Source organism: Ursus arctos, unplaced genomic scaffold (genome assembly GCF_023065955.2).
Source record: "Ursus arctos isolate Adak ecotype North America unplaced genomic scaffold, UrsArc2.0 scaffold_1, whole genome shotgun sequence".
Lineage (NCBI taxonomy): Eukaryota > Metazoa > Chordata > Mammalia > Carnivora > Ursidae > Ursus > Ursus arctos.
In genome coordinates, this window is record NW_026622763.1 from 28,604,727 (window position 1) to 28,630,059 (window position 25,333).

The 25,333-nt window shown below is 35.5% G+C and overlaps 1 long non-coding RNA gene across 4 annotated transcripts; it reads left to right on the plus strand.

Moving 5' to 3' along the window:
* The first annotated feature begins 1,654 nt into the window (after positions 1 to 1,654).
* Positions 1,655 to 18,084, plus strand: LOC113263384 (uncharacterized). Of its 4 annotated transcripts, none has more exons than XR_008961124.1 (6): positions 1,702 to 2,363; positions 3,779 to 3,882; positions 8,788 to 8,874; positions 10,653 to 10,782; positions 11,191 to 11,318; positions 13,321 to 18,084. It is a non-coding gene; the product is annotated as an uncharacterized LOC113263384 (long non-coding RNA). The 4 variants fall into 4 exon arrangements; XR_008961123.1 differs by lacking the exon at positions 11,191 to 11,318 and having other exon boundaries at positions 1,702 to 1,881; positions 2,134 to 2,363; XR_003319156.4 differs by lacking the exon at positions 11,191 to 11,318 and having other exon boundaries at positions 1,655 to 2,363.
* The last annotated feature ends 7,249 nt before the right edge of the window (positions 18,085 to 25,333 follow it).

Here is a 25,333-nt window from a genome sequence, read left to right on the forward strand (position 1 = left end):
CTTTACCGTGGTGTTCTAATGTTAATCGATTTGGTTTCCCCAATTTTCTTTTTTTTTTTTTTAATGATTTTTTATTATATTGTGTTAGTCACCATACAGTACATCCCCGGATTCCGACGTAAAGTTCGATGCTTCATTAGTTGCGTATAACAGCCAGTGCACCATGCAATACGTGCCCTCCTTAGTACCCATCACCGGTCTATCCCAATCCCCCACCCCCCTCCCCTCTGAGGCCCTCAGTTTGTTTCTCATAGTCCATAGTCTCTCATGTTTCATTCCCCCTTCTGATTACCCCCCTTCTTTATCCCTTTCTTCCCCTACTGATCATCCTAGTTCTTATGTTCCATAGATGAGAGAAATCATATGATAATTGTCTTTCTCTGCTTGACTTATTTCACTTAGCATTATCTCCTCCAGTGCCGTCCATGTTGCAGCAAATGTTGAAAATTCGTTCTTTCTGATAGCTGAGTAATATTCCATTGTATATATGGACCACAGCTTCTTAATCCATTCATCTGTTGAAAAGCATCTCGGCTCCTTCCACGATTTAGCTATTGTGGACAATGCAGCTATGAACATTGGGTTGCATATGGCCCTTCTCTTCACTACGTCTGTATCTTTGGGGTAAATACCCAGTATTGCAATGGCTGGATCATATGGTAGCTCAATTTTTAACTTTTTAAGGGACCTCCACACTGTTTTCCAGAGTGGCTGTACCAACTTGCATTCCCACCAACAATGTAGGAGGGATCCCCTTTCTCCACATCCTCTCCAACAATTGTTGTTTCTTGCCTTGTCTATTTTTGCCGTTCTAACTGGCATAAGGTGGTATCTCAGTGTGGTTTTGATTTGAATTTCCTTGATGGCTAGTGATTTTGAGCATTTTTTCATGTGTCTGTTAGCCATTTGTATGTCTTCATTGGAAAAGTGTCTGTTCATATCTTCTGCCCATTTTTTGATTTATTTGTTTCTCGTGTATTGAGTTTGAGAAGTTCTTTGTAGATCTTGGATACCAGTCCTTTATCTGTAGTGTCCTTTGCAAATATATTCTCCCATTCCGTGGGCTGCCTCTTAGTTTTTTTGACTGTTTCCTTGGCTGTGCAGAAGCTTTTTATCTTGATGAAGTCCCATAAGTTCATTTTACTTTTGTTTCTCTTGCCTTTGGAGATGTGTCATGAAAAAGGTTGCTTTGGCCGATGTCGTAGAGGTTGCTGTCTATGTTCTCCTCTAGGATTTTGATTCAGGTCCCAGAATTGAGCACGGCAAGGAGTCTTACTTAGAAGGCAGCAATGAGCAAGCAGTTGCAAAGCTATTCTTATTTTCATCTAGGGCCACCTTTTAAGGGGGTGCAGAGTTTGTGTGGCAGAAAGATCTCCAGAAAGAAGGCGCAACTGAGGGTTAAACTGCTCTCCACCTGCCAGGCGCTGGAGCAGGGCAGCCCTTGAGTCGAGAAGGCGTAGGTTCTTCTTAAGACACCTTCTGCTGGCCAGCTTGTGCTCCCGGAGCGCTCCCTGTGCTGCCCGGAGGCGATCCTCTTTCTAGAGAGCGCCAAGGGCATTCTATGCTCTCTGCGGCTCTGCTTTTGGCTCTGTTACACTAGGATGATCATTTATAATATCCCAAAAATATGCACTAGGACAGAATTCCTTCAAACAAACGGAAAGAGTTTTTGGATCAGGATATGCGCTTTTTATGGATAGGAGGCTAAAGGGGACGTTCGCATTCTGCTTCGGTAAAAATAACCGCTGTGCTTCCCTTTGGTTGGCAAGTTTTCCTTCACTTGTAATATCCCTGTGTTCATCAGCTATCAGATTTCTGTAGCCTGTTGAATGGCCGCCAACATGATTGGGCTTCGATGAAAACACGAAATTAAGCCATAACGTAAGATATTTTTAAAGCTAATTTGGCATCTCGGTTGCACCAAAGCCCAATGCGTTTAGAGTTCCTCTCAGACAAATAATGGACCCTCGAGGACTTATCCGTTGCACAAAATTCAAAGGCCGGTGACAAAGACGGACAGTTTAAGTATATATACAAAATGTCATATTTGAAAAGCGTTAAGGAGTTTGAAGAGAAGCTTATCTGTGAATTATCTGGAAACTGAACACCTCTCCTTCACTCCTTCACTCACAGCATGGTCTCCGCGACTGTCCTAGGGTACACTGGACTTTGAGGTACCAGAGTCCCCATGCTTTCTGCAACGATGAATCGACTTCCTTCAGCGCCGGGTCTGCAGGGCGTGGAACGAGGATGGCCGTTCTCAGGGCAGCAGAGGCTCGTTTCTGTGAAAGGGTGCCTGCGGGCGTCCTGTGACATGGGTCTCTCGGTGGAGCTGAGCTTTTCCCATGTGGCCTAACCAGAAGGTACTGTGAAAGTTACTGGGCAATGATTTAATTAGGTCTGACTCTGTGATGATTAAACTGGTTCGGTATCAGCTTTCCTTGAGTTAAAAATATGGCACAGTTTTACTTTTTCTAAATACTCTCTGTGTAAACATTTAATTTCTTGAATTTCTAAATGTTGGACATATTCTCATTAAAATTGCACTTTACTATCATCTCTGCTGTTGGATAAATGTATTATAAAAATATCAGGTTTTGGAAAGATTATTTTAATCTCTGATGTGTATTATGTGAAATATTTGACTTGTAAAGCAGGTAATGAGAAGATGCCATTCTGTATATTACTGTAATATAAGTAGCACTTTGTATTAAAAATAAATAAATATAAATGGAAATAGGGTAATCATTGAAAGCACAACATTTCTCAAACACAGAATATAATAAAGCTCATTCAAAATGTATGGTTTTATCCTCCCAACCTAAAGAAATATATTCTCTCTTATTTAGCTTTTAAAATAAAATAATGTGGTAGACAGAAAAATGTTGTGCACGTAGAGCTTCCAAGATTTTTATGGACATTTATTTATAAATATATACAAACATTCTTTTTTCTATATTTTCTCCTTGTTGGCCAGTTGCAAACTGATCACTTACAATTGTACTTGAGTGCTTAGTGACCAGAAAATTTACAAATGCTGCTGCTGCCAGAGAAGCTGGAAATGTACAAGCAGATTGAAGGAAATACTACAGGCGAAAATTAGCCATCATTAGTTACCCCTGCTAATATTGCAGAAAATTGGAATGCTTGCCTCACTGAGAATTGGAAACATTTCTAAAGTTTATTTAGAACAATGGAAAAGACTTTTATAGATACATATGTATAATTATTTTATGACAGTGTGCTGTTATACTTTGCAACTATATTTTAAAATTTATGTGTACACAATAGAGCTAAGGTTTTTTTTTTTTAATCTCACGAACTTTTCGTTTGCATTTTATGACTATATAATTGAAATCTTATAGAAAGGCGAAAGTTTTAGATTGTAAATGCTGGAATACAACTGTCATACTGATTTGTAGGTTAACTGTCATGCAATTGTCACAATTAAAATCTTTCCTCCTAACCTATCTTTAGTTAGTTATCAATAAAACATTAGGCAATCAGTGTTCTTGAGAAACTAAACAGAATTACAATTTAGGATTCAGCTGGAAAATATATTTATTGAACACATACTATGTTCAATGGCATTATTTTAGGTCTTTGAAGAATTCAGAAATAAATTAGAGGGAGTATATTATCCAGTGAGGGAGAGATTTATCAATAACCAAAATGTTCCGCAGAATGTTCTAAATGTTCTCATGGAGGTGAGTGGGTGATGACAATGTTAAGAAAACAATTTTTTATATTGCTTCATGTATTTCCTTTGTCTTCGTAGGCTTTACTTTTTGCCATATAATGACCTCCTTCTGTCCCAGACTTCTCTCTCGGTATTTGAAAAGAAGAAGAGAGATACAGAGACAGAGACAGAGAGATGGCATTGTGAGTCAAAATAAATGTTTTTAAAAACAAACAAATATATACACGTATATATATTTGTGTATGTGTGTGTGTTTTGTTGTTGTTTTTGTTTTGGGAGAAACCATAGCTGATTCCTACTATATATTACTTTTTTTCCCCTCTTGTGTCACTAATGAATATATACTTTTCTTGATATTTTCAGTGTTTATGCTTACAGATGACCTTACTGTCAATATCTCTGTCAAGTACATTTCCTCAACACCTGTTATAAAATGCTACAGGCTTCCATGCACATGTGATACCATATTGGAATGATCCAGTTCATTTGACAAAATGCAAATAGGTAGAATACATGTTGCCTAACATATTTAAGCAGCATTATATTTTGATCAAGGGAGACTTTGGGAAGATTTTGGATGGCATAACATATAAAGATTCTTTCAGCATGCTTATTATTGAAACCAATAGACCAAAGAGATGCTATTGAAAAACATGCCCTTCTTGGTTAAAGATAATGCTGAGACATATGATAAAAGATGTGTAATTAAATTACAGTTTTCACATAACCATCGCACATAAATCCATATCCATATATCTATAAGTGGATAGGCATATTATTTTTTAAGACATACGGATTTTTAGTTCACTCTAAATCTTTTTGGAAGAGTTTTTTGATTCATAAGTTTCCATAAAGAAATTAAAATGAGAAAATGGAAGATATTTTGTAGGAATTTTCATGTTGAAGTTTTCCTGTATACAGAAAAGCCAGGAAGCATTTAACACCACTAGCACGGAACTGGTAAAAGTTCTGTCAATCATTGATTTCTTACACTGTTAGTGTGGAACAGATTTCACGTAATATAGAATAGAAAGAAAATTATGAAGAGTTTATTGCTTAACTACTGAGCCACCCGGGCACCCCTGGCCTTGTGGATTTATAACTGAGTAAGACTCAGTTCCTATCTTCAAAGAATTTTTGTTACACGCAAACACACACACACATGCATGTGTGCAGACATACACACCATCTAGCAAAGATTTTTCTCCCACTTTGGTCATAAAGTGATGACCAGAAGAAGGACATAGTTATTTGGGGAGTAAAAAGTAAAAAAAAAAAGAAAAAAAATGATACTGCAAAAGTCTCTCTCTTTTTTTTTTTTCCCCTTTCCTTTTAGGACTATACTGTAGTCCCTCTAGTCGCTGTTTTGCTTTCCACTGTCTCAGTTGTCATGGTTGACTGTGGCCCGGAAGCAGATGATCCTCCTTCTGATATGTTGTCACAAGTCAATAGTAGCCTAATGCTATGTCACAATGCTTGTGTCACTCACCTCACTTCACCCCATCATGTGGGTATTTTATTATCTTACATCATCATCATAAGAAGAGTGAATATAATACAATAAGATATTTTGAGAGACAGAAACCACATTCACACAACTTTTATTCAGTATATTGTTATGATGGTTATATTTTATTATTAGTTATGGACATTAACCTCTTCTGTGCCTAATTTATAAGTTGCACTTTATCATTTATATGTATGTATGTGAAAAACATAGTATATCTAGGGATTTGGCACTATATGAGGTTTCAGGCATCTCCTGGGGGTCTTGGAACATACCCCCGTCAAATAAGAGGGGGCATATCCTTTTTTTTTCTTAACAGCAGGGGAGCTGAGGACACAGGTGAGATGTTCAGATGCATAGATATAGGTGCAGAGAGCCTTTCCCAGGAGCAGGTACAGAGAACCTGAATGACAGATAATGAATGCCTATTGTGTTGCAAGCCACTAAGGTCAGTACTTAGCACAGTATTATTCTCAAATAGACACAGATGCTAAAGATCACCATCCTTAATAAAGACAATATGACAAATACATGTTTCACCGTAAATACTATATGTTTCCTTAGTGTAAAGCCATGATTCTCTTACTTCTGTATAGAACGGTACACGTATACCATTATGGCAGAGTGTTTGCTTTGAATGTGACTAGATTTATTTTATTGTATTCATCATCCTAGAGTAGCTTGACTTTTACTTTGTGTTGCCAAAACTTACGTCTTCAGTTTGTAATATGTTACTTTCAATGGTTATTGAAAAATAAAATTTGAAAGTCTACGGCATATAATTTTATAAAGATTTTCACCTGTACAACTTGTTGCTTAAATTGTAGGTTTCTGATATCAAGAACTTTTTTTTTATTTGTAGAGGTCATTCAAGTAAATGGTCAATACATGTTGGTTATCTCATTATTTTCTAGTAAGTGTGTCTTTTCATCAAGTAATTACCAGGAAAAGGAAAACCAGCATCTACTGGAAACGCAGAGCTCCAGTGTAATATGACCAGCTCCCTGAGCGTGGTTAGTCTTAGTTCTTTATTTAGTCTTCGAGACTTAGCAAAAATGCAGGCGTGACTATAATACACATCAAATAACAAATTGAGTAAGAAGAAACATAAATAATATTGGATTTATAAGCTGCTCTGCTATCGTTGTTTATACACAGGGCTTAGACTTGATTAGGCGGCACGGGATGATGCAAATGGCCTAACAAATCTCTATTAATTGGGAAAGATTTCTCAAAGGATGTTGATTTTAAATTCCTCTCTGAAGGAGTTGAGTAAGAATATTGGGGAAGAGACTTTTCCAGGTGTTAGCTTGTTTCCATAAAGGAACAAGAAACAAAAATGAGGCATTTTGGAGAGGAAATGCACTTTGGGAGTGTAGTGGGAGGCCCTGAAGCCTGTAAGCAAGATTACTATGTACGAGCTGTGACCAACGATGGATTTGGTTAGGGTTTGGGCAACCGGGTGGCTGCTGTGATGGCAATTATATAAGGGGAGCAATTTGTAATGGAAAACCCAACGAGATGATAAAATGAGTCAGTGTTGCGGCAATGATCGTGTTGGTGACGGTGACACAGACACACACATTATATGGGTCTCGGTTTATAAAATTCTCCCACTTCTTTTTTTCTTTTTAATTTTCAGAAAATCCACTATTTAAGGCAATTATTAAGACCTTTTAAAAGATAGATACATATGGAACGGCTTATGTCAAAAATTCAGAAATATGTAATAGAGAAGGGAACTGAACCCAGATTTTCTAACATCTGATTCAAGGCTCTTTTGGAGAGAAAATAGCAATGCTTGCTAATCTAGCAGCTGGGTAAGATGACTTTGCTAAGGTTGGCGATTCATTTATTCCTGTATAATGTCATTATCAACCAGAGAATGTGTTGCTGCCTGTTAGGCTTCTTGATACTTCAAATTTGTCTATTTAGAAATCTGGCCAAAAGAAAACCAAGGAATATTTTAATTATCTTCTGGAAGAAAAACTCAGGGCAAATATTAAAGTTTTTACCTCATGAAGTTGTTGTTGTGGTGGTGGTTGTTGTTTTGCCTATTGGTATAAGGATTATTGCAAATGTGCACATTGTATGAATTTTCACCAAGGAAAGCCTCCTGAACAGTATAACGACAACCTAATTGTGTTAAGCATTGATTCCAATGGCAAGTTTGCCTGAGTGAAGACTAGAGAATCAGACCCAAGCTTGTACAGAGACTACAATTGGACATTTTAGTGCATGAAAGGCAGGGAAATATCGATGGTTTCAGAGTCCTAAATATATCACCATTTCAAGTCAATTAATAAGGTATGCCTTGAGTTGTAGTCAAATATATGGTCACTTGAGACTATCTCTATGTAGCCACTCTGGGTGTAAGAGAGGAGAAATTGTCATTAAAAATATGCTAACCAACGGTTCCTACCCAGAACACTTTTACTTCTATTTTTAGTTCATGATTTTATCATCAGAATAACTGATAACTGTGCTTTTGGACCCATCCATTCAAGAGAATGATGTTCTTACTGATTAGGATGGTTGCATAGAGGAGATTTGTTGTTGTCTATTCTGAGTGTGAGCTGTGCCAGCCTTGAAATATTTGGTGTAGCGAGAACAGTACATGGTTTATGGGCTCACTCTAATGGTATGCAGTTCCATCCCTCATTTTCCATTGATAGTTAAACCATTAAAGAAACAGTTCACAAGTACCAAATTAAAAGAAGTCGACTTGAATCCATGGCGCATATAAACCATTCTGATTTCTAACTATAATCCGTTCAGAAGGCTAAGAATCAGGTTTAATTTGATGATTGGTAAAGGAAGTGCATATCTGAGGCTATCTCCCACAATGTAGACCTTTAGTTCGGTAAATATCATCTGCACATTCTGGCAGACACTATGTGCAATGATGCCCCAATGAGAAAAATCCCCCTCGTCAGTTATACATTTACTAAATGATACTAGAGAAGTTAAAGGGTTCTTAGCATGAATTCACCTCAAGAAGCCTAAAATTAGACTGACTTTTTGTGCCGAGAAATAGAAAATGAACTAATTATTCAGCATGGAATGACCAAAAATATTGCAAAAGCATTTCTTGCAATTCCAGAATGTAATGGGGTGTATTGTTCATTATAAAAGATCATTGTTCTGACGAACTTTTCCAAAGTTGTATAAGCGTGAGGCTACTTGTGTTCACAGTCACAGCTTCTGTTGTCCACCATGAGCTTAGTTCTATGTTACTGTTCTGGAACTTTGTTTTTTATCATGAAGTAATCAGTTAATAATTTATATTTCAGTTCATTGGATCCCAAAACCAATGTTTGGCTGATTATAGAAGCAATATTCAGGAGAAATAGCAGATAGGGAAATAGAATTCAATCTGAACAAACAGCCACTTGAAAAACTAAGATGCTATAAACGATAGGATTTTTTAAAAAATCTGGAATCTCCATCTCATTGATATTGTTTAAGGATATTTCTGTAGTGACTCAGAGACGCTTGCATGTCCTTATGCACAAAGCTGTTTATTTCATACCAAATTATGAGCTACAGATGATTTTTCAAGTTTTTTTTTTCCTCCTAGACATTTAGCAAAACCTGGTCACAAGTAAGCTTTGGAGCAGACGATTTTTCTTATTGGTGATTTAGATTGGATCTGAGGAAACAAAGGGTAATTTATAACTTTAATTTTCTAAAAGCATGTGAATTGAATATGCTAGGATTCAATAATGCTACTGTGATGCTTAACTCCAGCTGTATCTGTCTTTGTGAATGGTGATTAAAAAGGCAAATTTGCTTACATCTTTCCTTGCTGACACTGAGGTCATTGCTTTATGGGTTTGCTTTCATTTGCTCATCCATAGTAATTTCTATTTTTGGCTACTCTTGCAAAAAATCAGATGTCCTGGATCAAAATAGATATTCTCCTAGTGCATTTGTAACACCAGGCAAAAGCTATAGTATACGGGGGGGAAAAAAAAAGGAAGAAGAAGAAGAGGAAGAGGATTATGGCTGGTTTCATCATAAAACATAACCAAAAACATTATGATATTTAGCATGGAGAAAACATTCCACACGCTGCTTTTTGTTACCACATAAAAATGCCTTTATAATGGTCATTCCTTGACATGAAGTCTTTATAAAAGAAATAATTTATTGCCTTACCTGTAACTGTAATAATGACTAAATCATTAAAAAAAAAAAAAAGTCTAGTAGCTTTTTCAGAGTAAATCTTCCACAACTTGCTACAGTGCTAATCGTAAGCATGTTATACAGTAAGTTAGCCTGAAGCGAAGTTAAGCTGGCAGATTAGGACTGTAATATAGTATCAGGACTCATAAATCAAGCGTGCTTGCAGATTTCCTTTCACTTACTGCTCCTTCTTACAGTTCAGACAAGTCATAATTACACATCAGTAGGCATTGTGAACAGAGGAATGAGCTACAACATAACGCACAATAAACCCTGTCATATAAAAGCAAACTGGATAAAATAACAGAAGCAATACTCCATTTTACAACATCACACTAAAGAATTACACCGTGCCATTGTGTATTATTCTGATCAATCATGAATCCATCCACAATTGACAGCTCAGTGGGCAAAAATTTCCCATTGAAGAATAGTTTCCCGTTTTATTATTTTCTTGTTTGATTATACACATTAAGTACAAGACCGTGTGTGATTCTGAAAAGCCACAGGTACATAATATAACACTGCCCTGCACACATTGCAATTAAATAAATTCTGCTAATGCTCTTTTAAAGCTTTCTTTTATTAGACATGCTTAAAATAATTCATACTGGATGAACTGTAAGTGGTTCTTTATTCATGTTTTATTAGTATTATAATTTTGAGTAATTATTCAGGTATTCTTGTTACCTTAGACCAAAGAGATGTTGACTCTGAAGTCTTTTCTGTTATTTTCAGGCTTAGATGATATTACCACTAAGCTCAAAGGACCCTCTTTTATCACTAGGTTTGAGCCGAACATTGAAAATGGGATTTAATGAAACATGAGCAAATATTGGTTGTTTCAATTCCAATAAAACATTTAAAAGAACTAATAAATGTAAGGTAATTGTTGAATGCTAATCTAAAATTGCTACTACCGGTCTTATTTTATATTTGGAACTCAGCAGGTGTTGGGGGGATATATTTTTCACATTACTCATCAAATATAGTTTTGAAAGGGACTAAGGTGTAAAAACCTACTTTACACCCGTAAGAATTTAATTATGGTTAATATATTAATGATATCAGAAATATAGAGAGAATAATTTTAGAGCCAGAGAGTAAAGTATATGCCTGGAATTTCCTTCCAGACGTTATTGGGTCCACATTTTAACTATTATTTACGTGTACATAAAGGAGATCCTATTGAAAAATGAGGAGTTCGAATAACTACTTTTACTTTAATTACTTATTTTGATTTTTTTTTCTCCATAGGATACTGTTTTATGGCTATTAAAGAATTTAGACAAAAGGAATGGACGAGAGAATTGAAGACAATTGAGTGTGATTTAAGCATATTTTCACCAAACACCAGTGACCTTGGAACCAGAAGGCCTGAGTTGAGGTTTGAGCTGACCTAGGCTCCACCATGTCCTCAAGGGGCAGAGCCATATTTTTGATGTCTATCCACAAAATCTAATACTGTGTTTGGGGCATCGTTTTCATTTTATCCAGAAAAAATTCCCTATACCCTTCTGTTCCCAGAAGAGTCTGTGCTAACCTCTAACATAGCAATTAACTTGTTGCCTTATAATTGTCTGTTTACTTGTCTTTTTTTGAGGTCAGAACAGAGTCTTATTTAACATTCTGTACCCATGATTAAAGGGTAGAGCTGATTGACATAGAGTTGAAACTCAAATATTTGTTTAGTCTTGACTCAATAATAATGATATCAGCAATATTTATTGATAGCGTAGTGTATGCCAGGCACTGTGATACATGCTTTATAAACTAGATCTCATTTAATCCTCAGGAAAACTTGATATATATTTTACTATTGTCATTCCAATTTTGTGTATGTGGAAACTTCCTGAAGTTACACAGCTATTGAATGAGGACCCAGGATCTTAACCCAGCAGTCCAATTCCAGAGGCCCTCCTGGTAACTATGCCTCATTCCCTATCATCTTGGTCAGCCCCTTAATCTTTCATAATCTTAGTAAGTTTAATTTTCTCTTCCATAAGGAGGTTCTGATAAAAATTCTTGAGGTCAAAGCTTGATTCTGTGGTAAGCCTTATGCTAGCCAGCATGGAACCCCATTGGCGTCTGTACTAAGAACATCTCAACATAGGGGCTTGATATGGACAGATTTGCAGCAGCATCTCCTAGGATTTGCTTGCATCTTTCCTTCCTGACACTGAGGATATTGCTTTATGGGTTTGTTTTCATTTACTAATCATCTAGTGTTTGTTCTGTTCTTTGTTTTGTCTTTTTCTTGTTCAGAACTTCTGAAAATCGTAGGTAGCCTTCCAAAAGGCTAATGAACTATTTTATAGTACAGATGAATAGGTGCTCTTTGAGTTCCAGAGTTGAAGGCTGCAGTGATTTTTTGGTAGGATTAGGCCACAATAATTTCTTACATTATTGGCTTGCTTTATTGAGAACATGGAAATGATGGTGCCTGTCCTACCTCAAATAATATTTAATTGAGATTGGATCAACTAGTCCATTGCGGCTCCATCTGTCAATTAAGTGGGGATAAGAGTAAGAAATTGGTAACCTGGCACTGTGCCTAAATTAAAACACTTGGTTGATCAAGTATTTAACACTTTATCTCTTGGTTCGTTATTGTTGAAATGAGACCTTAAGGGAATGAGGGAATTCTATGAAAGCACAGAGCAGACCTAAATTCAAGAGAGGCAGAAGACTTCTGAACAGAAATTTTAACGGATAATTCTGAACAGAAATTTTTAAGTGTATGTACTTAAAATGTCTTCCAGTCCAAACATTTCATTTAGGAACTCTCACCTCTTTCCTATTGTGAAGCTTTTTTATCAGCCGCTAGTAAATAGCCCCATGGAAATGGTAACTTTATTACATACATTGTTTTCTTTGATTAGTTGTATAACTGAAATTAACAAAAGGTGACAGAAAATGAGGATAAAAGGAGGGACAAAAAGACCTTATTAGGTTTTATTATCTACAAACTCAGAAGACAACACTTAAATAATCTAGAAGCCTCCATCTCTCTTCATATACATACCCACAGTTAATTTATTAGAAATTACACAATACTAAGATCAACAGCTTAAGTTATGTATTGTTTGACTCTTATCTATTAAAGTGTAGATCAAGTCAACAATATTGAATTAGTTAAAATTGACAACAGATCAGACATTTCTTAATAAGGAAACAGAGAAGGTGATGGAGATCTAAATAATTTCAAATGCAGAAAGTGAGTAAAAAGGGATTAGCAGCTTTGTCATGCTGAGAGGTGGCAGAACATAATTTTGTCTTTAACTTGAAATGTTGCTAACATCAGGACAAATTAGTATAAAAAGTCTTATATGAGACATCTGTTAACTTGGTCAGCCAAATTAGGAAAAAATTTTCCTTTTAATTTCTAAATAGTCATCACTTTTCAATGGGTATCCATGTGGACAGCAAAACTGTATGAAATACAAATACAGTTGAACTTCAACTGTATGAAAAAGAAATTTGGGCCATAGAAAAAATCTGCTGGAATATATAGATACTGAAATAATGAGTAATTCATAGTTGATTTGCAGTTTGAAGATTATATAAGTATATGCAGCCGTAGGGTTAAAAAGGCTTTTTCTTCTTCATTTATTTTCTTAGAAAATGTTATTATCTAGCCTTTTCAAATAGCAAGTATGCAAATTTATCATGCTTTATGTATGTTGCACCAAAGAATTCTCGACCATTCAATTAATTCTTTTTTTTTTTTCCTTTTTGATTGTCAGCAGCTAAGTATCTTGTGAGAATAGTTCTTTTTTTCTAAGTTGGTTTGTGCAGAGCTCGAACTCCATTTCCTGTGCAAGTCTTTCAGGAATGGGGAAAATAGTGCATCATATGAAAGAAGTTGTTTTCTCCCCTTGGAAATTTAACCCTTTCTTTTTCCTACCTCTTCTCTCCTTTGTAGCTGGAATCTGGAGGAGAGAAAAACATAGGATAACGACTTTGGTGTGAAAATTTGGTGTACTAGGAATTACTTGTTATGTATTGAGAATATTTAGTAGGCATTTGAGTTTATAGTCATTTCAAACTACCCCCAACTTTTATTTACATGGACATCTGTAGGTGTAAAAGGCTGAAATTAAGTCTCTGAAACATAGAATCTCAATTTCAGGAGGAACACTTGAGAGTCATTGGCCTATAGATGATAGTTAAAGCCATGAACCTGAAGGAGACCTTCAAGGGAGTGAGTATAGGTCACAAGGAGAACAGATAACTATGAACAAGTCCTACAGCATCCCGCATTCTGAAGTCGAGGAGAAGAGAAAATCATGAGAGTCCGAGAAGAAGGAAACAGTGAAGGAGGAGGAAAATCAAGGGAGTGTGGCATCTTGGAAGCCACCAAGTGAAGAAAGAACTTCTAGATGAAGCATGACAGAAACTGAGTACTAGGCATTGGACACAGCAATGTGGAGATGATCTATGAACTTGACAAAACAGTGTGTATGGTGTTTCTAATAAAATACCTTATTCAAGTGGGCTTCAGAGAGAATGGGAGTAGGACAACTGGTGGAAGCAAATTTCAACAACACTTAAGAGAAAATTTCCCGTAAAGGGTAGCGAGGTAGTAACTGGAGTAGTAACTGGAAAGGGAAGTAGGGTTTAGAAAGAGATTAAGACGGAATAAATACAGCCGGTTTGTGTAATGGTGGAAGTATGTAGAGAGGCAAAACTGATGCCTGTAAGAGAGAATTGATGGTGTGGTATATTGGGTGAGAGAAGATTGGGTCTGGTGTATGGATGGAGGGGTTGACTTCAGATAGAAACACTGTTATATCTATAGCTAAGCCTATGTCTCTATCTATGTTGCTCTATGTATCCACACGTGACATCCATCACACACATATTATTAATAATGGAACTATGTGGTTCCGTTGCTGGTAGGTGGGTAGATGTAGTATTTTGGAGTTTGAGAAAATTTTCTTTTTACCACTTCATGTTTCTCAGTGGAGTGGGAAGCCTGGTAATGTAGTTGAATGTAGGATTGAGATGGGGTGGAGAAATGGATGCAGTAATCTAGCAAAGTGAGATGAGAAAAACATAGCATGTTTGTCTGACAATATTAAGGTTTTTGTTTATGAATTTAAAGCAAGAACAAGTTGCAGGAGTGGTTTGTGTTTTTTATCCAACCATGGGCAGGAATAGAGCAGGAAGTGAGTTAAATTGACCCACCATTGTGGTTTTTGCCAGAGAGTACAAAAAGCAGCAAGTGGGGCAAGGGAATTGGGATTGGAAACAAGGGAATTATTCCACTGACAGACCTTGGAAATCAAGCTGGTAAGGACTGGGGTAATTTCTTGCAACATCTTCCCGAACTGGTGTCCTTGGATGCTTTTTCCTCTTCTTCTCTATCTTCTTTGCTGCCTCTTTGCTGTATGACCTAGTACAGAATGGTTCATTCCCCCCTTTTCTTGGTAGCCTTCACAGGCTACCCATTGTCCTTAGGAGAAAACATAAATGTCTCAGCATTAAACTCCAACTTCAGCTTACACTTCATTTTCCTATACCTTAGGCCATTCTCATTAATACCTGGTTATGGCCTGTTCTTTCGAACAGAGTCTTTTGCCCCATTGTTCTCTTTCCTAGAAATGTCTTTTTCTCATGCTTTTAGTCCCTTTTCATCCTGGGAAACCCAAAGAAAATTCACTGCTTTGTAAAACTTTTCTCATTTTATTTCAAGACACAGATAATTCTCCTTCTTTTATTCCCTTTGCAACCAGTTAATATTTTTTAGGAGACTCACTTTGTATCGTAACATATTATTGACATGTCTAAATCCCTAGAAGTGGTAATTTTGACAGTTATGGGATGGTTATTATTTATATTTTCCATTCCTGTTACTCAAATAATTTCTGGCTTACAGTTATCAGTAGGAAGTTTTATGAATGAGTACATGAATAAACAATCTGAAATGGGAACATATGGTGGTGCAAATGTCCTGTATCTTTGGTAGACAATGGAAGAGTTCGAATTTAATATGGTAGATACAGGTCTTAATCCAAAAAAAGAAGTATGAGATATAAGGTAAACATATGGCAGTTCTGTTTTGGGAGGATTGTGCCATGGTGTCGCAGAGGCTAAAGGGGGAGCACGTCAATTCTAGAAGAAACTAAAGCAGACCTGAAAAGTTAGTGGAGAACCATGTCTCTGGCTTGGGAACCCAGCATTCTTGCAGCTGTTACCACTGTAAGTTGCCGTGTAAATGCCCTCATTCAGCCGGACGTGTGAAATTTTCTGAGGTTGTTTTAACATCCAAGTATCTTGTCCTTGAGTATGTGTGTGGCTGATTGTTCACCTGGAACATTCACAGTCTCTGTTACTACAGCGTCCATCCACTGCTCCTCAGCTTCCCTTCAGAAAAGTGGTGGTGAGGATTTCTTGTTCTACCAACAATAGTTGGGGACTATAAGTAAGGACATGGGTATGGCTGTCTTTGAAAGTACCAGACAAATGTGAAGCATTATTAATTGTCTGAAAGGAGAAAAAAATCTGAAATACTAGTTGCGTTGTAAGAAATGGAAATGTAGGTATGCATTGGCTTTACTTTGTTTATAAATGATTGCTAATTTAATGGGAAAGTAAATATTTATATCAAATCTTTTACTTTAGTCCAAAAAATGCACTCAGAAGGGAAATGAATAATTTTAAGCTTAAGATATTGAATAACTATGGAAAATCTGGTAAGAGTACTAATGATTGGAATGTTCCCACGATAACAGTCTTTTTTTTTTTTAATGGTAAACGAAGCAGTGAGCCAACAACATACTGAACTTTTCTCAAAGAAGGCAGAATTTAAGCTTTGAAAGAAATTATGTTACTCCAGACAAAGAAATATCCTAAGTAAAATCTAAACATGAAAGAAAGCCAGAGAAGGGAGGTACAGAGAAAGTAAAAGGATGTTTTCCAAAGCTGGAGAATTGATAGGAAAAGAGGAGGGGACAAATGAGCTAAATTGCCCAAACAAATTCATTCAGGGCTCTAGGACTGCAAGGTTGAAAAAAAATATAATCTGAAAAGCATCCAGTCTGCCTGTATGGCTTCTGTTACCAGACTCATCAATAGGACGTTATGTGTGGTAATTGCAGGCTAAACTTTTGTGTGCCGGTTGAAAGAGAGGTGACCAACTGTAATTTTGAACCTATAGTCTGGTTGTTTGGGCACTTCTCACTATGGCTGACATATATCTGAGTGTAGTCCTTGATTATGGGTCTGGCATGTCGCATTTTCAACCTAAAGTCTTTTAATTCATCTTTGATGTGGCATACATCTTGAAAATAGTAAGAGGTAAAGCAGGAAGGAAGGAAAAATGCTTTCTTTTTGCAACTCAGTGAAGCATTTAATATGGAAAAGAAGAGACAAATATAACAAGTGAAATCTTTAAAGGGGCCAGTTCTCATTAGGAAATTATGCGAAGAGGGAGTCAATAGAAGAAAATATTTAAGTTTGAAATCATAGACACAAGCAGTTTTTAAAATACGTTTATTTTCCTGTGTGATATCCTCAGAGAATTTGACGTTATTTGATGTAAGGGGTGGAGAACCTGTAAGCAGAGAGCTTTTCAATTACAAACACGTGGAACTTTTGCTAGACCCTATGCTGTGACTCGATCTTATAAATGAGATTGTCTCCAAACAAATTTATTGACTAGATGCCTGTGTGCCAGATATGACCACAGCAATGGGGCATTTGTTAACTGTAGTGTTTCAAAAAATATTGAAATGATTACAAACATTTAAAAATGGAAAGATTTCACATTATTAAAAAAAATCTAAGTTTCCAGGGAAAAAAAAGTCTTAAGAGCTGGCAACAGTGAACACACATTTTTACTTGACAGCAAGTAAGTGGGTTTCATAGCAGCTGTGCTTTCAATGAGGTATCCATTCTTTCGATTCCTGAACTCTTCCTCCTTCCGGGTTGGTCCTATACTGTGTTGACGCCACTCATTTAAGTTCTCTGACTGGCACCTATTGGCATAAATTTGAAACTCCACCCTTCATGGAGTCCTGATTGCCTTTGACAAAACTTGACTTTACATCTCATGTTGCCACATTAAAACTTCTTCAGCTGGAGAGAGATAAGAGCAAAATTTTCATGTATCAATTGTAATCGGCATCCCCCTCAAAAGATTGACTCAGTATTTTAATCATATCAGTAGAGTTATTCCTGAAGCAGAAAGCAGGATGTTAATCCAGATTATTTAATGTAAGACTATTTGTATTGACTAAAAGGACTAAAACACAAAGTTGAAATTAGATCAGCACTCGGCAGTAAGGGAAAGGATCATTCTGACTTGAGAAATGAGGACCTATTAGAAATGGTGAGATATAAACAAAGAGAACATCTTAGGAAAATAAATTTTTTAAAGCACCTGTATCAAAATCTAGACAGAAGAGTCTCAAACACATAGCATAGATTTAAAAACTGCCACTATACCATCTCTAAATAAAATAAAGCAGATTTTTAGAAATATAAAATGATCACGTTATTTTTTCCCCATTTGAACCAGATTTCTTGGATTAAATTGCTATTTAAGTTGAATTTGATAAAGATAAAATCCATAAATGCATGCAGAATATATTCATAACAATATTGCACCTTGCGGAAAAAGTAGATGAAGTAGATAATATGATATTTTTTATTGGACCAATAAATAAAAGGCAATTCTCAAGCCCCAAAGTCTCAAGTACATTTTCACTTTAAATGAACACACTCATGAAGCATTTTATTGCAACATTTTCTAGTGGGAATATATAGGTAAATGGCTGCAAGGATCTGAAAGTGCGTTGTAAACTGTAAAGCTCTATTTAAAAATTCTTCACGTTCCTGGCACACAGCTGGGTCCTGTTGTGACTTCTGTGTGCCGTGATTAACATCTATCTCACAGAATTAAAGTGAATTACAAGAGAAAGGATCAGTACGTATTTCATCACATGGGAGAAATAATTGAACCTATAGTATGACAAAATTTTTGAATTAGCAGCAATATTAATACATATAATGATATGCTCATAACAGCAATTTGCATAATTATTGTAGTTATACTTTCAGTTATAGAATTGTATTGCTAATAGCTAACATTTCTTGAGTACCAGTAAGTACTTCACATGTATTAACTAATTTAACCCTCATTCAAGCATAAGAATTTGAAACTATTATTTGCATTTTAAAAAAGGGGAAACTGAGACGAAGAGAGGTGAAATAACTTCTTTGAGATCACAGAGTGGCAGAGTGACAGAGTTGGGATTTGAACCTGCCCGGTCTGGCTCTATAGCCTGTGCTCGATTAGAGGGAAAATCTCAAGACAGGGGACAATGACTTACTATGAAGCAATGAAAGCAATTGCAATAAATATTAAGTTAATGTATAGAAGGCATGGAGCAGTGTTTATGGACCCAGGTACTTCAGAATAGGGATTCATCTATTGTCACTATTATAGTTTATTAAAATGTTCACATGGTTATTAATAACCATAGTAATTGGATTTACAAATGAAAAGATCATTCACTTTTACAAAAAAAGTAACGAGATGGTAGTGCTCTTCTTACCCATAAGATCTTGTTTTTACTGCCAAAAGAAAAAAAAAACAGTTTATAACGCTATTATAGTCTACATAAAATACTGGCAAATGGATTTTTGGTAGTTGAACAAAATATGGCTACTAGTCTTTCAGAACATAGTCCTTTAATTCTCTGTAGTAAGACACTACTTTTTAAAAACTCACATTTTATTTGAATAATTATTTTATAGTCATTTTCACAATTGTAAAACAATGCAATTAAATTAAATTTCCCTAAATACAAATTAAAAGACATTAATTATGAAATAAAACATGCCCGATTATAAATGATGGCAGTGGCCTTACAGATTTGTCCCACGCCACAAAAGTACGAGGCAGCAGAATGTCAATGGCTGGACAGGGTATTGGGGGCAAAACTGATGACAGAAAGCCACAGAGAATAGGGCAAACTTCCCCATGTCTCTGTGTAGGTACAGAAATTGAGGGAAGGGTGGAAAGTGAGAGAAAGAGAGTGACAGACAGAAGAGACAAAGAGAGAGATATTGAGGGAGGAGAGGTTGAGAAGGGGAAGAGAGCGAAAGAGCTATAGCTGAAAGACATCCCAAATTTATCATAATGGAATACACACACAGCTTTGCCAGGTGTACCATATGACTAAGGACAAAGTGAAAACACAAATACTTGAGTGAAAACTATGAATGGGCCTGGGAGTTGCAAAAAGAGGCAGCAGAGGACAGATGTCTCAGACCAGTGACCGCCCCTCTACTTGATACCATATGCGACTCTCTCAATATGTTGGCGCTACCATGGAGGAATGGGCAAAACGTAAGCTGGATGAGTTTAAACCTAAATGAAGAGAAAACATGGCATGATTGAATTTACCTGAAACGGATTAGTTTGGATGATCTCTCCTCAGGTTGCATGAGATCTTAAAACTTATATTCTTGACCTGTCTGATTATAAATCCCTTGAAAATTACACCTGTCATAGTGTCACTAGAAAATCTGAGTAAATAAATTATGAAACAGTTATGTCTTAAGATGAGAGTTTTGTGCATGACCTATTATAAAATATACATGCAAAAAATTATTGTTCCTATATACTAAGTAAAAAAAAAAAAACAAAGCCAGAAACCCTATAATTTTAGTTAGCATAAATATATAATGTACCTAGAGAAAAAACTAAACAAGGATGCAGGGCCCATATGGAGAAAACTATGCACTTTCATTGAGAGACTGCAAGTGAAATAAATGGAAGACAAGTCTTTTCTTTTGTATAGAAAGACCACAATATCAAACCTTCCTAATTTAATGCAATTCCTTTCAAGTTAGAAATAATTTGTGTCCATCTGGTAAAATGTTCTAAATACTTGAAAAATTTCAGATCTAAATTTGAAAAAATAATCATGTAATAAAAGCGATTCAATTTTGAAAATAAAAGATGAGTGGAGGAATCTCACTGCAAACAATTGAAATACATAAATGAAAATAGTTATCATGGTGAAGAACGGGTTCCAGAATAAAAAAGGGGATGCCCATGTAATAAAGAAAGCTGGGAAACAAACTCGTGGTGTGTGTGATATGTATGTATCAGAGATGACAAATCATTTCACGTTGGTGGTATAAAAGGAGATTTAACAGGTCGTTGTCAGATAATGATTAACTATCGGGAAAAGAAAATGGGATCCCTACTTTACTCTTGGCATCACAGTTATTTTGAGATAGACATGAGAGTTAAATGTCAAAAAATACTGCTTAGAAGAAGCAACAAAAACAGGTTGGTGATTTCAGAATCATAAGGTAAAAAGATTGTTTGTTGGTATGATATCACAAATTAATAGATTGATATATTTGACCATATAAAATTTAATTTTTTCCAATTGCCAAAACACAACACAAAACAAAAATCTCACCACAAAGTGAAAGGCAAATGACAAAATGGAATATTAATTATACATTTAATATATCTTGGGTAATCCTTTTAAGGTGTAAAGAAGTCCTATAATCAAATAATGACAAAATGAATACAATAATAGAAAAGTAAGAGAAAACACATGAAAAAAGTTCAACTTTCTTATTAAGGAATATATTGGTTTGGTTTATCAAATTAACAATTTTTAATGATAACATCCATTTTGGTTTTAGGATAAGAAAGTTTATTTTAATACATTGCCAGGAGCAAAGTAAATTAATACAAACTTTCTGGAGGATAATGTAGTAATATATTTCATAAGGCAGAAAAGAACATAGTTAGTGACCCAGTAATTCCATTATTTTTAAGGAAATACTCAGACAGTTATATAAATGATTTTCATTACAATGTTGTTTATGATAACAAAAAAACTTAGAAACAACCTAAATATCCAACAGTAGTGAAACAAATGATAGTAAAATTTATAAAATGGAATATCACTAAGAGTGATATTGATCTTTTGGCTCAGAAATTTGTGTCTGTTGTATTACTTTAAAAACAACTTACCAAAATTATATACACACACACAGACACAAAGAATATATATACATGTACATATATATGCACTTACATACACATATACATATTTCCAGATATAAGACATGTTTTAACCCCACACAAATAAATTAACACACACACACACACACACACACACACACATACAGAGTGTATTTACATACACAAATACTATAGCTGTATATAGCCTTTTATTTGGCATATATATTGACATCATATCTATTCATTTATCTGTATATATGTGTGCATATATTCTCTGGTGATATAGATCATAGTTAAACATGATTATGTAAGTGTGATAGGAATAATGATTTTTATATTTTCTTTATGTTAAACTTTCCTATAATACGCATATCGCTATGTAATTAAATGTATAATGCAAATAATTTGCCTATCATGAGCTAGTAACTAACATCTTGGTTCTGTAATCAGTGCAATTCTGATTTGATTTTGTGCTTGGGTGAAAATAAAAGTTCATTCCTCATTTTAATCAACCCTCGCATTAATCTCTGGCAATAGTTGCATATGTTGGACTGCTCTGTCAGGATGACCGTGTGGAACGTAACTGGTTTCCCACAGCTGGCAAGTCCTTAAAGAACCACCTATCAACACTGGGCTGTGCTTCAGTAGCCTTCTTCAATAGGTGAGATTTGAAGACGGGGAGAGTTTAAGACTGTCACGTGTCCCAGTAATGAAGACCAGTACTATTTCTTCCTCCAAATTCACAATGAGTAGAGCTCTCCGGTTTATCTTAAATTCTTGGTGAATATTCTCCATTAACGACACACTATCGTACTTTGACTGCAGTGCATGTCATCCTTGCCTAGTGGGAGCCCTAATTTGCTCTAAATTGCCAAAGTGCTCATTATGGAATGCTTAGTAGCTGGAGTTTGTACATAATATTTGAAAATCAACCTTAATTTTTCTGCCTGAGATGAACACTTGGATTTCATAGTAAACATAATCAGAGATTTACAGAAACCTAGTGAACTCTGTTTATTATACTTGCCTGGATTAGCTACAGAAAAGGTCAGAGGTCCAATGTCTTCATGCAGAGACAGATCATGTTCTAGCTGGTTCCGAGGAGGAAAAAAACAGTAGGTGATGCTTTAATGAATGGCTTATCATGTGGAACACACTATGTGATAATAGCAGTGTTGGTAAAACAAGAAGGGAGTTGGGTTTTTTCTTTTCTTCTTCTTTTTGTAAGGGTTTAGTTAGTTTTACATTGCTTTAATGCTTACATCTCAAGAGTAGCAGATAAAATGGTTCACCATGACATTATTAAATTCTTCAGAGTCTCAGCAACTTTGATTTCATAGACTGGACTGGAATTTCCATTTTACTTTTTATTTTATTTTATCATTTTATTTCATTTCATCAAAAGCTGACATTTTAGGAATTTAAGTACCTGGGCTGGAACCCTTTTGATTTCTTAAATTATGATTTCCTTTTACTCTTTTCTGTTTGAGTTGGCAGTAAGTAAGGCAAACAGAACAGAAGCCTCCTGGAGGTCAAAGTTTTATTGTAAAAAGTGGTTTTACAGTACAAGAGAACTTGCTGGAAAGAGAGCAGGGATGTGCAAAGTCACTCTCGTTTTTTGTGAGTGTCTTTTTTCAAAATGCGGCAAACCAATGAGAACAGTTAGCTTAGCAAGTCCTCCTGACCTCAGGACACTCTCCTCGTATGCATCCAGCGAAAGGAGACTCAGCTCAATGGCTAAAAGAAACTGTTGCATACCAGTTCCTCTCCAACGTTAATGTACATGTGAATAACGTAGAGACTCTGACTGAGGAAGTCTGGGATTCTGCATTTCTAACAAGATCTCATGATGGTGATGCAGTTAGTCAGCAGATCATTCTTTGTGTAGCCAGGTATGTACAGGTGAACAAAAAATTAATAATTGGGAAGATAACTCCATAGAGCAACAGGTCAATAGGACAGAATACAGTGAGAAAAAAGAGGTCCTAATTGAAGAAGGATTTAGTAAATGATAAAGGAAAAAGGATCCAGTCCATCATTACTGTTGAAGAATTTCATTAGGTCTTTGATGCAAGGCAAATTGCATGACTGTCTCATACCAATACCAAAGTCATAGTCAGGTGTTTTGAGAAATTTTGTGTAAAATTCAATGCTATAAAACAAGTCAACTTATAAAACTATAAAATAAGTATAAACTCAGAATAGGGAAGTTCATTTTAAGTATAAAACAGAGGGAAAACTCCAAAGAGGAAAAATTGATATATTTACAATGTACATGCAAATTTTTTATATTAAATTAATTAAAAGGTAAATAATAAGATTGGATATATTTGCAAAACATAACATCCCTAGTAAAGATTTATTTTGAAAAGTTTCTATTCTTTGATTTAGTAATGATACTTATTTTAGGAAATGTTGAAATATGCATAGAGATGTTTTAATATAGACATTAATTTCAAAAATTATAGTAGTATTAAAGAATAGAAAATATCCAAATTAAACAATCAGGAATGAGCTAAAAATCTAGACTATGAAATATAATAAAAATATTGAATGATAGTTTTGAAAAGTATTTAACATTATGGGGAATTCTCATGGTTTATTTTTAAATGTAAAATTGTCAAATTCTATCAAATGAATATATACATATATATAACACATGTAATTATGCATATGTGTGGGTGGATAGATAGAAGATAGATACAAATATATACAAATATATTTATCTCCTCACAGAGGAAGAAAACACTAAAACAAGATTTTAACAAATAATTTTCTCTTGTTGGTGATGTTTATTTTATTCTTTATATCTATTTTATATTCAAATTTTCTGCAACAAAATGCATTTTTTCACAATCATCAAAGGAACTATAGTAATCCTTTTTCTTTCTTTCTCTCTTTCTTTTCTTTCTTTCTTTCTTTCTTTCTTTCTTTCTTTCTTTCTTTCTTTCTTTCTTTCATAAAAGAAGACTGTGAGTTCAGGAGGAATGTGCTTTTCATGCCATAACAATTTTAGTCCTGACAAAACCCAGATCAGAGAAGGCCCAGAGCATCCTGTGTCCCCGTAGCCTCTCTTCTGACCCCTAAATAATGCAGAAGTGACTCCAAGGGGAAAGGCAGAGTACAGATTCTTCTTCAGTTTTTATTTGTCAGCTGTGAGCCATGATTACGTATCTATGATATATCTAGCACTCAGTTCATACATCTATTTGTAAGAACTTCCTAATGAGTTAGAGTGACAAACTATGAATACTTAGATAACGAAAGCTTTTCTATTTTAGAGTTAAGGACCCATTTCCACTTTGAAATGTTTCTCCTTTGCCTATCTTTGTCAAGGAAATAAATAGCTTTGATTTAAAGAGAACACAGCACGTAATGCCCACCGTGCCTGTATTTTATATAATGCTCATAAATCCTTTGCAAAATAGGTGTTTTGCCCCCATTTTACAGATTCGGCATTTGAAACGTTCAAAATCATAGAGGGAAGGACTCAGTTCGTCTAGGGCTGTAGCCAATATTCTTTCCTTTGTTATCTGACCTTCCTTCAGGGTTTTTACTTAATAGCTAAGGACAAGAGGAGAAGCAAGAAAGAAATGACAAACCGTCCTATACTATTGCATTTTATGGATTTGCAACCAGGTTCCTGGGCTCTACGGCTTCCAGGGACAGTATCTCTGATCTCTAAGCCGAAAGGTCCTCTGTCTGAACCATGCATGCTCAGGCAGCAGGCATTAACTGCCTTATTTCAGGTATGTTTTCTGGCTGTTGATGTCCCCAGGGAAAAGTGCCCGATGTGTTCTGTCAGCATCAGTCATTTATTAAACGTCTCACACACTTTAGACAACTAGTAAACAAACAGGAACAAATTGTAAGTGAGGACACAAATCTTACATGGAGTCCTAATTATTTAAAAAGAGGTGAAGGAGGTCATGGA